The sequence below is a fragment of the Vicia villosa genome, linkage group LG4, assembly GCF_029867415.1.
Source record: "Vicia villosa cultivar HV-30 ecotype Madison, WI linkage group LG4, Vvil1.0, whole genome shotgun sequence".
NCBI lineage: Eukaryota > Viridiplantae > Streptophyta > Magnoliopsida > Fabales > Fabaceae > Vicia > Vicia villosa.
Window position 1 is genome coordinate 171130022 of NC_081183.1, and position 12253 is coordinate 171142274.

Here is a 12253-nt window from a genome sequence, read left to right on the forward strand (position 1 = left end):
CTTTCTTATTTTTTATTTTACCTTTTATAAATATTTTATTTTTATAACATTTTTTTTGACCAATATAACATTTCTTTTATAAAATTGAACAACATACTTATAAAAATTATAAAAAAAAGTTATTTATATTTTCATAATTATTTATACTTACAATTATTTACCACAACTATTTATACTTACAAAATTAATACTACTCCGGCCTTATTTATAAGCAAAGATTTCTTTTTTAGGTTCATTGAATAATGAATGTATCTGGTTTACATAATAGACCAGATACATTTATTATTCTATGAGCCTAAAAAAGAATCTTTACTTATAAATAAGGTCGGAGCTGAGCAAAATTGTGCAACTAATTTTTCAGAAATGTTATTCTTACACTAAATCTTACACCTACATCGTATGTACGGACGGTACTGTTTATGTACGGACGGATACTATTCATGTACGGACGTTTATTTTTAATATCTGGACGTGCATTAACTAACTTTATTACTGTATTAACCAAATTTTTATATTGCATTAACCAAGTTTGATGACTGTTAAAAAATATTTTTAATATCTGGATGTTGCATTAACGAACTTTATTACTGCATTAGCCAAGTTTTTACACTGCATTAACCAAATTTGGTGACTGCTAAAAATCATTTTAATACTTGAATGTTGCATTAACCAACTTCATTACTGCATTAACCAAGTTTTTACACTGCATTAACCAAATTTAGTGATTACTATAAAGTACTATTAGGTGTAAGTATTAGTGTAATAATTAGGTGTATGAATAGCATTCCTCCTGATTTTTAAATGCATTAAATGCGGAGGCCTAGAAGTTCTCCAATGACGTAGATATTTTGTATAGTACAATGACGTAGATATTTTGTATAGTTCGTGATGTACTAGTACTCTTTAAACTTCCGTAGTTGTTTCATTATTCTTCTATAGAGGTTGTTTCAGCAAAGAAAGATGTGACAATAAATACTATCCCTAGACATAGAAAAAGAGTTGAGAGAAAAAGATAGACAATCCCTAGTCAATTTGTATGTGCTATCTTCAAATTGAAGGTATGTTTGTGTGGGGTTTGCAATAAGTTATTTTGAATTTTGATAATTTTGTAATTTTCTTTCTATCTTTCTCTAAATCAATCAGAATCACTCAACAAATAATTTACTTTGATTATTTTTTATCCTTTAAATATATAATTACAAAGTTATTATAAAAGTGAACTCACTCAATGTGAATATTATTATTATTATTATTATTATTATTATTATTATTATTATTATTATTATTATTGTTATTATTATTATTATTATTATTATTATTATTATTATTATTATTATTATTATTATTATTATTATTAGACTAAAATAGAATTGATGACTCTATAGATTAACATATGGATCATACATATTTTTGGGTCTAATATAATTTCTTGAAATTCCAAAAAGCAACCTCTTGTAACAAGATCTAAGTGTTAAAATGGATTATAAGAAATTAGCTTATGCAACTTCTGAATTACTATAGCTTATGTCTTTATTATTTAAGTTAAACATTGCTTATTTGCCTCATACTCTATTATGTGATGATGTTAGTGAAGTGTTGTTCTCTTAAAATTTGAAAATTTCTTTGCCAACCTCCCAACTCTCTAGCCCACCTCTGGTGAAAAACCCAAACTACCCCTGACTTCGGAAATGCATTTCTGAAATGTAAGAAAAAGGTGTTTTCGGAGATGCATCTCCGAAAGTGTCTTTTTTTTTGAAAAAATTGTCTTATTTCGGAAGTTCATTTCCGAAAACAGCATTTCGGAAAGTTCATTTCCGAAATACTGCGCGTTTTGCAGATTAAGCAAAACAGCCCCCTCCCCCAAATCATTTACCCTAATCTTCTTCAAACTCAACCCCAAAGAGATTTTTGTGCAAACCAGTTCCAAGCTACCTCAAAGGCTCCATCTACTTGCTCTATTACATTCTAAAGTCCTCCAATCTATTCAATAGGTAAGCATTTTGATTTTAAGATCTATGATTAAAATGTATATTAGGGTGTTTACAAATAGCAAAAAATGTATTAGGTTAGGTTTATAGTGATATTTAGGATGTTTAGAATGTGTATACATAGGTTTGAATTTTGATTTTGGGGTCTGCCATTGAAGGTTGCAGAAAAGCTCTGCGCAGGGGTGTTTCGGAAGTTCATTTCCGAAAACACCTCCATCCCAGTTTCGGAAATGAACTTCCGAACTGTATCAGAAGTGCATTTTTTTTGTTTTTTCATTTGTCTCGCATATTAATCGATTTCGATTGTTTACAGGAACATGTCAGGCAACCAGCCAGCACGCATCAGACAGGGCAGGGAGTCCCAGACTGCGTCGGCTAGACGCGAGCGGGCGGCGGCGCAGCTGGCGTCGACCCAGGGACGGGGCCGGGGACGCCGTGTGTGCGTTCCACAGGACTTGGTGGAGAGTTCATCTGCTTCAGGCACTAGGAGTAGGCTGGCTCGGGTGTCTTCTTCCCGCCAGCGAGAGGAGGAGGATGAGGATGAGGAGGAGGTGATACCGGATGTTGACCCTCCAGTCGGGGAGGAGGAGGAGCAGGAGGTGGATAGCTATCCGGGAGGGCCTTTTGACACTTCCCTGCTGATTCACTACCAGGATCACGTCGCTCGGCGGATCTGGGAGGGAGAGGTATTTTTTTTAACTTAGCCGTTTATTTGTCACCATTTTTTATAATTTTACCGTTTATTTCTCGCTTATTTTTTATTTTTTTTGTAACAGGAGAGAGAGCCATTGAAAATGGTGAACCACTCCAGGAAGATTTTCGGTCTGTTTAAACCATCAGCTCAATGGTTTAACGACCATGTGCGAGGTTCAGGGCTTAGCGGGCTCTGCATGACCGGGTACACCACCATCAGCACCGGCATGCAGGGGGCATTTGTGGAGCGCTGGCACAAGGAGACGTCTTCTTTCCACTTGCCGGTGGGGGAGTTGACGATCACCTTGCATGACGTCCAGTGTCTTCTCCACCTGCCCATCAGGGGGTGGCTGTTGGACCACTCCAGGATCCAGAGGGTCGAGGCCATTGAGTGGATGATGCACTATTTGGGCATGCCGCACGAGGTTGCTCACCTGGAGTGCGTCTCGACTTCTGGGTGTCATGTCCGGTTCAACACACTGAGCCTCTATTTTGAGTTCCACCTAGACGCGACGGCCGAGGCCGAGCAGGAGGGTAACGACCTATTCAGGGAGTACCACCGCGGCTGCGCTCTCCGGTGCTGGTACATGCATGTGGTAGGCGCTGCATGCTTTGTGGACAAGAGTGCCAGGTACGTCGACGTGGCCTACCTCCGCTATTTCATGGACCTGGATACCGTTCACCAGTGGAACTGGGGGTCAGCTACTCTGGCATATCTCTACCAGAAGCTGAATGAGGCCTCCAACTGGAGGACGAGGCAGTTGGTCGGATCCTGCACACTGCTTACGGTACGTTTTATTTTAATACATTATCGTATTTATTTATTTATTTATATATGTTTCGTATTTAATTTTAATACATTATCTTGTTTCTGTTTCAGAGCTGGATCATCTCCTACTTCTCCCGCATCCACGGCTACCACCTCGATCCTGCGTACGTGGACGCCTTGCCCAGGGCCGCCAGATACGATCTCCAGAGGGGAACGATGCGGTGGGACCATACCGTGGATACCTGGACCGCACTCTGCACGACGACGTCACCTGGAGGCCGTTCATCGACTACGCTCAGATTGTCCCCTTTGACGGCATTGCACTTTATTCTGGCTGGTTGGCTTGCGGGACCGGCATCATGGTTCGATATCTCCCTGAGCGGTGCATGCGTCAGTTCGGATTCGTGCAGCGGATACCCAGGTCACCCTTTGAGGCTGCTCCCGACACTGTGACCCGAGTGCAGCTCACTGCCATATGGGAGCATTAGGAGGATCATGTGGTACCGCTGGAGTACCGTCTCACTCGGGTCACCCAGGACTGGCACAGTGAGGAGGGATACGTCACATGGTTCTACCGGGTGTCACATCCTCTTCTGAGACCCGACATTCCCGGCGCTCCTAGGCCAGCACACGAGGAGATCCTGGAGAACCAGCGGGCTGAGGATGATCACGCCATTGATCTCATGCCGATCTGCCAGCGGATATCGATGCTTGGGCGGGACGCGTTGGGTCGAGGTATCGTGGAGCGGGGCGGTCCAGAGGCAGTCGCCGTGATGGAGATGATCGTCACTAATGCGGACCGTGCGGCGACATACAGGCGGCAGAGGAGGTCTCAGGGCGAGAGGTTTAGGCACACCCAGTAGTGGTCGGGTTTATATATTTTTTGTTATCGGATTGTATCTTTAGCACACTATTTTTATTTTTTTCGGTTTGTATATATTATTTTCATCGGATTAGTATTTTTTTTGTTTATTTATCATATTAGTATTTTCAGTTTATCTATTGCTTATTTTATTTGGCGTTTACGTTTAATTAAAATGCGAGACTGTTTTAGAAAAAACATAAAAAAAAAAACACAGTTTCTGCATAATTCGGAAATGAACTTTCGAAACCCCCCAAAATCTGAACAAAGGTGTTTTCGGAAGTTCATCTCCGCAGACACCCCCCATGAGGTGTTTTCGGAGATGCACTTCCGAATTAAGGAATTTTTTTTAAAAAAAAAAGCGCTTCGGAAGTTCATTTCCGAAGCAGGGATATTTTGGGATTTTCGCTGGGGGTCACCCCATAGGGAGGTGGCCAAAGAAAAATTCTAAAATTTTGGTGCTATATACTCAATCAAAGCATATTCAATTAGACATTCATTTTATTCGTGAAAAGGTGGTACAACTCAAAATTTAAAATGCCCCTGCATCTCCATAAATTGCAAATACTTTGACTAAGCCTCTAGCATCAATTATTTTTCAAGAGTTAAGAATTTAAAGTTATTTCCCTCAGACTACGTATATTGATCTTGTGGGAGAATATTAGTTTTAAACATTTTGTAAAGTTCAAATAAGATAGAATATAAATTAGGTAGTCTTCTAAATAAGTTTGTTCAATTAGAAAGACAACTTAAACTCTATTCATTAAAAATAGTGGTTGATTAATAAATTAACTGATATTTTATACTTTATGTCTGATACTTGAAAAATTATATTTTACGAATCAAAAAGAGGTTTTATATAGGACAACCACCAATCAAGTTGAAATTTTAATATCGAGTTGATCTCGAACCGATAAACACTTTTGAACAAGTTGAGCCTTTGAACCAAAATTTAGTAACTGAATTCCCAAATCAGAACTTTTAATAGGTTTAACTTCAAACCCAACTAAATAATCCCTGGATGAATTATTTAACCAAGATAAAATAAACTTCTTTGGTGAATTTACAATACTACCCTTCCAGTATTATAAATGTCTCACTTGCAAAACAACTTTAGAGAGAGTGAGGAGGGAGGAATGAGAACGCATGATTATGTATATGAAAATATGTAGGAAGTGACCTTTATTTATATGTTAGAGGTTGGCATAAAAAAAGAAAAAAAAAAAGGTAAGAATTGATGAGCCAATAGCATGTTTAAAGATTAATCATCTGAAGAGGAAGATGACTTCCAACACACTTTAAACAAGAGATCCTTTCTAAATACCCATCCACGTTTTAATAGTACTAGGTTTGAATTGTCAAAATCTAGGTTTAGGATTTTCATTTAAAGTATTAATTGTGAATTGTGGAAAATTATAATCAATGGTCCATTTATCCCTACTTACCAAGTTAATGGAAAAGTAGTAGATAAATCTGTTTTTTTATCAAAGAGGAAAAGAGAAAATTTGAAATGGATTTCAAAATCAAAAGTTTAAGGGAGATGTTAACCAGTGTCCTCAGGGCAATGGTTAAGACTTTAAAATAGTAAATTTATCTCGATAATCTGCGTATTTAATGCTTTGAAAATTGAAATATTAAATTTTCTATAAAATATTTTCTTTTTTTGGAATGTTTAACCGAGGGCATTGGTTAACAAAACCCAAAGTTTAATAGTAATGTAATGTTTTTAGATGATAGTAAATTTTTTTATGTTCACAATTTCAAAACCTCTAAAAAATGTGGGATAATCTTAAAATGATATATGAAACTTCTCCAAGTGTCGAGTAAGAGGTGATGAACATACGAGGCAAAAAAGATGAAGATGTCACTCTTAAATGTTTTTTAGAATTTAGGAATATTGGAAATTATATTGGAAAGTTTGTCGGTAACCAATTTTTATGAGTAGTTCTCATTGAGACACGCCTAATGATGTTGCTTTTGCCTTTTTTTCCTAGAACATAGGAGATCATAGATGGAAAACACAAATACATGCTTGGACTTCTTTTATAATAAAATGGTGAACATTGACTCTTTGTTTAATAATGAAACAGGGATAAAGGCACTCCACATAGATGAAGTGTTGAACATTGAACAAATGCATTATTTAAAAATGAGTAATACAAAACTAAATTAGTAGATTATTTCAACCACCAATTTAAGCCAAAAGTCCTTAATTTGCGTCTTCATGTTTTACTGAGCCAGCTAGAGAGCTTCACTTTATAAAATCTACGCAATCAAACACACTATCAGTTTAATTTTTTTTAGGATTAAATACGTTTTTAACCTTTATAAATATATTATCCTGCATTTTTAGTTCCTATAAAAAATTTCTTCAGTGAATGGTCCTTCTAAAAATTTTATGCATGTAATTTCAGTTCTTACAGTCAAACCAATGTGTATTTTAAAATGATTATTTTGCATACATGTTCATAATGTTTTAAAAAGTTCCTCGAAAAAAAAACTCAAGATTTAATTTCTAATTTGAGATTTTCATTACTTTTATCATTATTTTTTGAAATTTGAAAAATTCATATTTAATTCTTCTCGTTTTAAAAAATTCTAAAATTTGGTAAATAAATATTTTACAGTATTCTAAATATATATAAAAAAATTGTTCAAAAATTTAAAAATTAAAGAGTAATTAATCAGTTTTTAAAATTTTAGAAAATAGCAGAGACTGAAATTGCATGCATAAAAATTTTAAAAGGACGATTTATTGAAGGAAAATTTTATAAGAACTAAAAATGCAGGGTCGCATATTTTTAGGGACTAAAAACGTATTTAACTTTTTTTTTTCTTTTTTTTTTATGTATATACAAAATTATAGACTTCAAAGTAGTAGAAGAAGTTTAAACTTAACTGATGAATCAGGTACGCATATACAACGAAACCATTTGCACCTTGGAAATTTAGGATAGTTACAGAAATCTTCTTCACAATTTGTGACAGTTAAACACACCTTTGCTGCTAGGTAAAACAAGAACAAAAGAATGTTATAAAATGAGGATGAAAAATGAGTCTAAGGTGGAAAAAGTAAATAAAAAAAAAAAAGAAGAGAGAAATAGCTTATAACCATTGGACACAACTATAAATAGGAAAAACAAGAGGATCATAACATAAACAAATTTAAGCATTTCAGACATATTTTCTCTTGTTTGCATAAAGAAACTAACTATTTGATCACTTTATAATGAAAATAAAAGATATGATTGATGGAGTTGTAAGAATCTTTCTAAAATAATAATTGATATATGTCATGTTCGTTTCTTTAATTCATGCGATTGATCATTTGAACTTAATAAATTTTCTTTCATTCTTTGTTTTTTAAACCTTTCATAATATTGATATGTCGTGTTATTTTTTCAAGATAGCCAAATCAAAAACCAAAGAGAGGGGCAATATTATGTTAAAATATGATGTGTGCAAAGATAATTAGTTGATAGCCAAAAAATATAAGGATAAATTCAGAAAATTTATATTCGAATTTAAGATTCTCTATTTGTTGAAATTTATAATATCTTTGATTTATGTCTATGATACAATAAAAATAAAATAGGATAAGTAACTAAATAAATATAATGTATGATGATGACATAATACATATTTATTATATTATATATTTGGTGTTTACGTAATAAAAAATTAAATATATTATATTTAAAGCAATAGCAAGTGCTTTTTGGTACAATAGAGAGGAGCATATCTGTAATGTTAGAACTTCAATGCTCAAATCAATGGGTTGTGGGAAAATTATTTATGTGAGTTAGGGTGAAAAAATTGTGATCATCGTGTGGCAATCTTTATATATGGGGATGGCTAGGACCGCTCCATGTTTCCTGGCGTGAAACGCAAGTGACCATTTGATTAAATTTAACGTGGATAATCACCAGATGATAATGATTGAGTGTTTTCCTCTTAATCGAGGTCACACTTGATCTGAAGTGACATAATGAATACTTCTCGAATTGAGTCCTCCTATGATTGGGTCTTGCCTTTTCTTTGGCATGTGGTCGGTCCAACACACTCCCCCAAAGGTTTTGCCATTATGAAGGAATGTGATTACCGACATGGCTTTGTCTTATGATGTGGTCTTTTTGACAAATTATTATTTTGTTGGAAGTGGAATAGATCCGTGAGTGGAAGAAAAGGACCTCAAGAACATGGTTTGAGATTATCCCGTGTAAAATCTAGGTTTAGCTTGAAGACTAACCACTCCAAGTTGGTGTTTGGAAAGAAGACTAACCGCTTCAATCTGTCATTTTGAAGGAAACCTCACTACTTCTCTTATTGTTTGTTGTTTGGTTTGAAGTTAGCCACAAACTTCATTTTTCTTGTATAAGGGAGTTCAAGAGTTCAACTTACTAAAAGCTCTTGAGTTTATTGGATTATCTCAAAAACAAATTTTGGGGAGAGCATTAGATCTTTTATTTTTATTAAACATGTATAACTTTTGGTGTTATCTCTCTATCCCTTTTTTCTAAAATTGTTCTAAAATGGTTTTAAACATATTAAGTTGGTCCTAATTTTTTTACAAACTACCTTTTTTTTCTTTTGAAACACACAATTCACCCCCTTATTATGTTTGGAGTCACATGTCCAACAAGTGACATCAGACCTTAACTCCTGCTTAAGGACTAATCATCTCATGAGGAAGATGACTTCCAACACACTTTGAAACAAGAAATATTTTCTAAACAATTCCCCACCTTTTAAAAGTACTAGGTTTGAATTGTGGAAATCTAGTTTAGGATTTTCATTCAAAGTATTAAATGTGAATTATGGAAAACTGTAATCAATGGTCCATTTATCCCTACTTACCAAGTTAATGAAAAAGTAGTTGATAAATCTGATTTTCTTTGGACCGAAGAGGAAAAGAGAAAATTTGAAATAGATTTCAAAATCAAAAGTTTTATAGTAATGTCTTTAGATGATAGTAAATTCTTTTATGCACAATTGCAAAATCTACGAGGAAATGTGGGATACTCTTGAAATGATATATGAAGTTTATCCAAGTGCCGAGCAATAGGATATGAACACACGAGGCGAAGAAGATAAGAGGTCACTCTTAAATTTTTTTAAAAAAAATTAGGAATATTGGAAATTATATTGGAAAGTTCGTCGCTAACCAATATCTAGGTATAGTTGTCATAGTAACACACTTAATGATGTTTTTTTTGCCTCTTATTTTTTAGAACTGGCAAGATCATAGATGGAAAACACATATACAGGCTTGGACTTCTTTTATAATGAAGTGATACACATTGACTTTGTTTAATAATGAAACAGGGATAAATGCATTCCACGAGGATGAAGTGTTGAACATTAAATCTTTGTTTAATAATGAGTGCATAAGATTATAAATACATTTTGTAGTAATACTATAAACTCAATTTATTCTAGGAAAATTTCTAGGTACTCATAAGTTTTAGCTAGGTACTAGAACCTCTAGGTAAAATTAATTAAAATTTTTAAACTTTCTTAAAATAAACGTTCATAAACTATAGGGAATGGCATTCAATTTTTTTACAAAAAAGATATTGTATTAAAGCGAGTACAAGATGTACTCAACCCGAATACAAAAGGAAAACCGAATTATAATAACATCTGTAACGAATTGGTCATCCAAATTGCTATAGACAAATTAAACTGACCAAAATAACTGACACATAGTCAATCCTAAACTAAAGATTTTGCTACAAAAACTATCTCCCAACACCCCTTCCTCTCACCTTTGAACAAAATGTCATTTCTAATTAACCAAATAGCCCACACGATCGATAACCAAATGGTTCTATAAATATTATTCCTATCCCTCCTCCTCAAAACATAATGGAATAACAAAGAATGATATGAGATAGAAGAAAAAGTATAAGGCACATTTCCACCTACCCAATCCAAAATAGAATTCCATATTTCAGCAGCAACACAACAAGAAGCATGAGCCAATAAAATAACTACTTAAACAAAATATCATGTTTATTGGATACAGATTATTGTTAATTTTTTTTATTTATTATTAGTTGCCATTCTAACTTTATTTGCTAGTTTATCTTTACAATTTAACTATAAAAGCATGAGCCAATAAAATAATAACTTTTACTATCTCGATAGCAAGATAACACTTATAATTCATAGTTTATTATTACAACATGTGTTGAACAAATGCATTATTTAAAATTGAGTAATACGAAACTAAATTATTAGATTATGTCAACCACCAGTTTAAGCCAAAAGTCCTTAATTTGCATCTTCATGTTTCACTGAGCTAGCTAAAGAGCGTCACTAAATAAAATCTACGCAATCAAACACACTGTCAGTTTAATTTTTTATGTCTATGCAAAATTATAGGTTCCGAAGTAGGGGTGTGCAAAATATTCGGTTGTGATGCCCAAATCCATAACTAATCTTAAACCAATTTTAAGTATCCGGATATAATTGAATTATTATTAACCAGTTTAGTTATTAATGGTTTAGTTATCTATTCATATAATCTGGATATAATTAAATGGTTATTAACTAGTTAAATTATTTTGGATTCAGTTATAGTTCGATTATTATACAAATCCAAATATTTTAACTGTCAAAATAAATAAAAAAATTTAAAGAAAAAAATTCTGAAAAAATAATTTTTTTTTTGACACAACGAAAAAATAATTTTTAAAACTTGGATTTTTTTTAAAAACCGGTTATATAACTAGTTTTAATTAAAATGTGATTATCGTTATAAATTCAAACCATTCAAATGGTTTTAAAATGGTTATGATTTGATTTTTGAAAATAGCCAACCATATTCACCCCTATTTCGAAGTAGTAGAAGAACTTTTAAACTTAACTGATTCATCACGTATGCATATACAACTAAACCATTTGCACCTTGGAACATCTGGATAGTTACAGAGATCTTCATCACAATTTAATGCAGTTAAACACATCTTTGCTGCTTGATAAAACAAGAATAAAAGAATGTTACAAAATGAGGATGAATGGTGAGTCTAAGATGAAGAAAGTAAATAAAAAAGAGAGATAGAGAGAGAAAGAGCTTATAACCATTGGACACAATTATAAATAAGGAAAATAAGAGGATCATAACATTAACAAATTTAAACATTTCAGACATATTTTCCTTCTTTTCTTAAAGAAACCAATTATTTGATTACTTTATAATGAAAATAAAAGATATGTTTGATAGAGTTGCTAGAATTTTTTTAAAATAATAATTATTCTTAAAAGGTCTCTTTAGTATATTGATCTGTCATGTTTGTTTCTTTAATTCAAGCAATTGATCATTTGAACTTAATAAAAAAAATATTTTTTAACCTTTCAGAATATTGATACGTTGTGTTATTTTTTATGATAGCCAAATCAAAGTTTTAAGAGATGGACAATATTAAGTTAAAATATGATGTGTGCAAAAATAATTAGTTGAGGGTGTGTTTGATCTCTTAAAAAAAATAAGGGATTGGACTTAACAACTCTAGTTGTCAGGGTGTGCATGGTTGGTTATTTTCAAAAACTAAACCATAACCATTTTAAAACCATTTAAACGGTTTGGATTTATAACCATAACCACATTTTAATCAAAACTGGTTATAAAACCGGTTATATATTTGGTTATGATTATATAACCGGTTTTTTAAAAAAATCCAGTTTTAAAAATTATTTTTTTCGAAAATATTTTTTTTCAAAAAATATTTAATATTTTGAGAATTAAAATATTTGGATTTGGATAATAACCGGATTATAACCGAATCCAAAATAATTTAACCGGTTAATAACCATTTAATTATATCCGGATTATATGAATGGATAACCAAACCATTAATAACTAAATCGGTTAATAACCATTCAATTATATCCGGATATTTAAAAGTGGTTTAGGTTTGGTTATGGATTTGGACATCA

General features: G+C 32.8%; 2 long non-coding RNA genes across 2 annotated transcripts; both read right to left on the minus strand.

The window, feature by feature from the left end:
- Window positions 1-6324: 6324 nt before the first annotated feature.
- LOC131600286 (uncharacterized) lies at window positions 6325-7583 on the minus strand. Its single transcript, XR_009283086.1, has 3 exons — window positions 7425-7583; window positions 7212-7315; window positions 6325-6577 (listed from the first exon to the last, which is right to left on the minus strand). It is a non-coding gene; the product is annotated as an uncharacterized LOC131600286 (long non-coding RNA).
- Window positions 7584-10427: 2844 nt separating this feature from the next.
- LOC131595914 (uncharacterized) lies at window positions 10428-11554 on the minus strand. The gene is made up of 3 exons (XR_009282112.1): window positions 11399-11554; window positions 11185-11288; window positions 10428-10644 (listed from the first exon to the last, which is right to left on the minus strand). It is a non-coding gene; the product is annotated as an uncharacterized LOC131595914 (long non-coding RNA).
- Window positions 11555-12253: the final 699 nt, after the last annotated feature.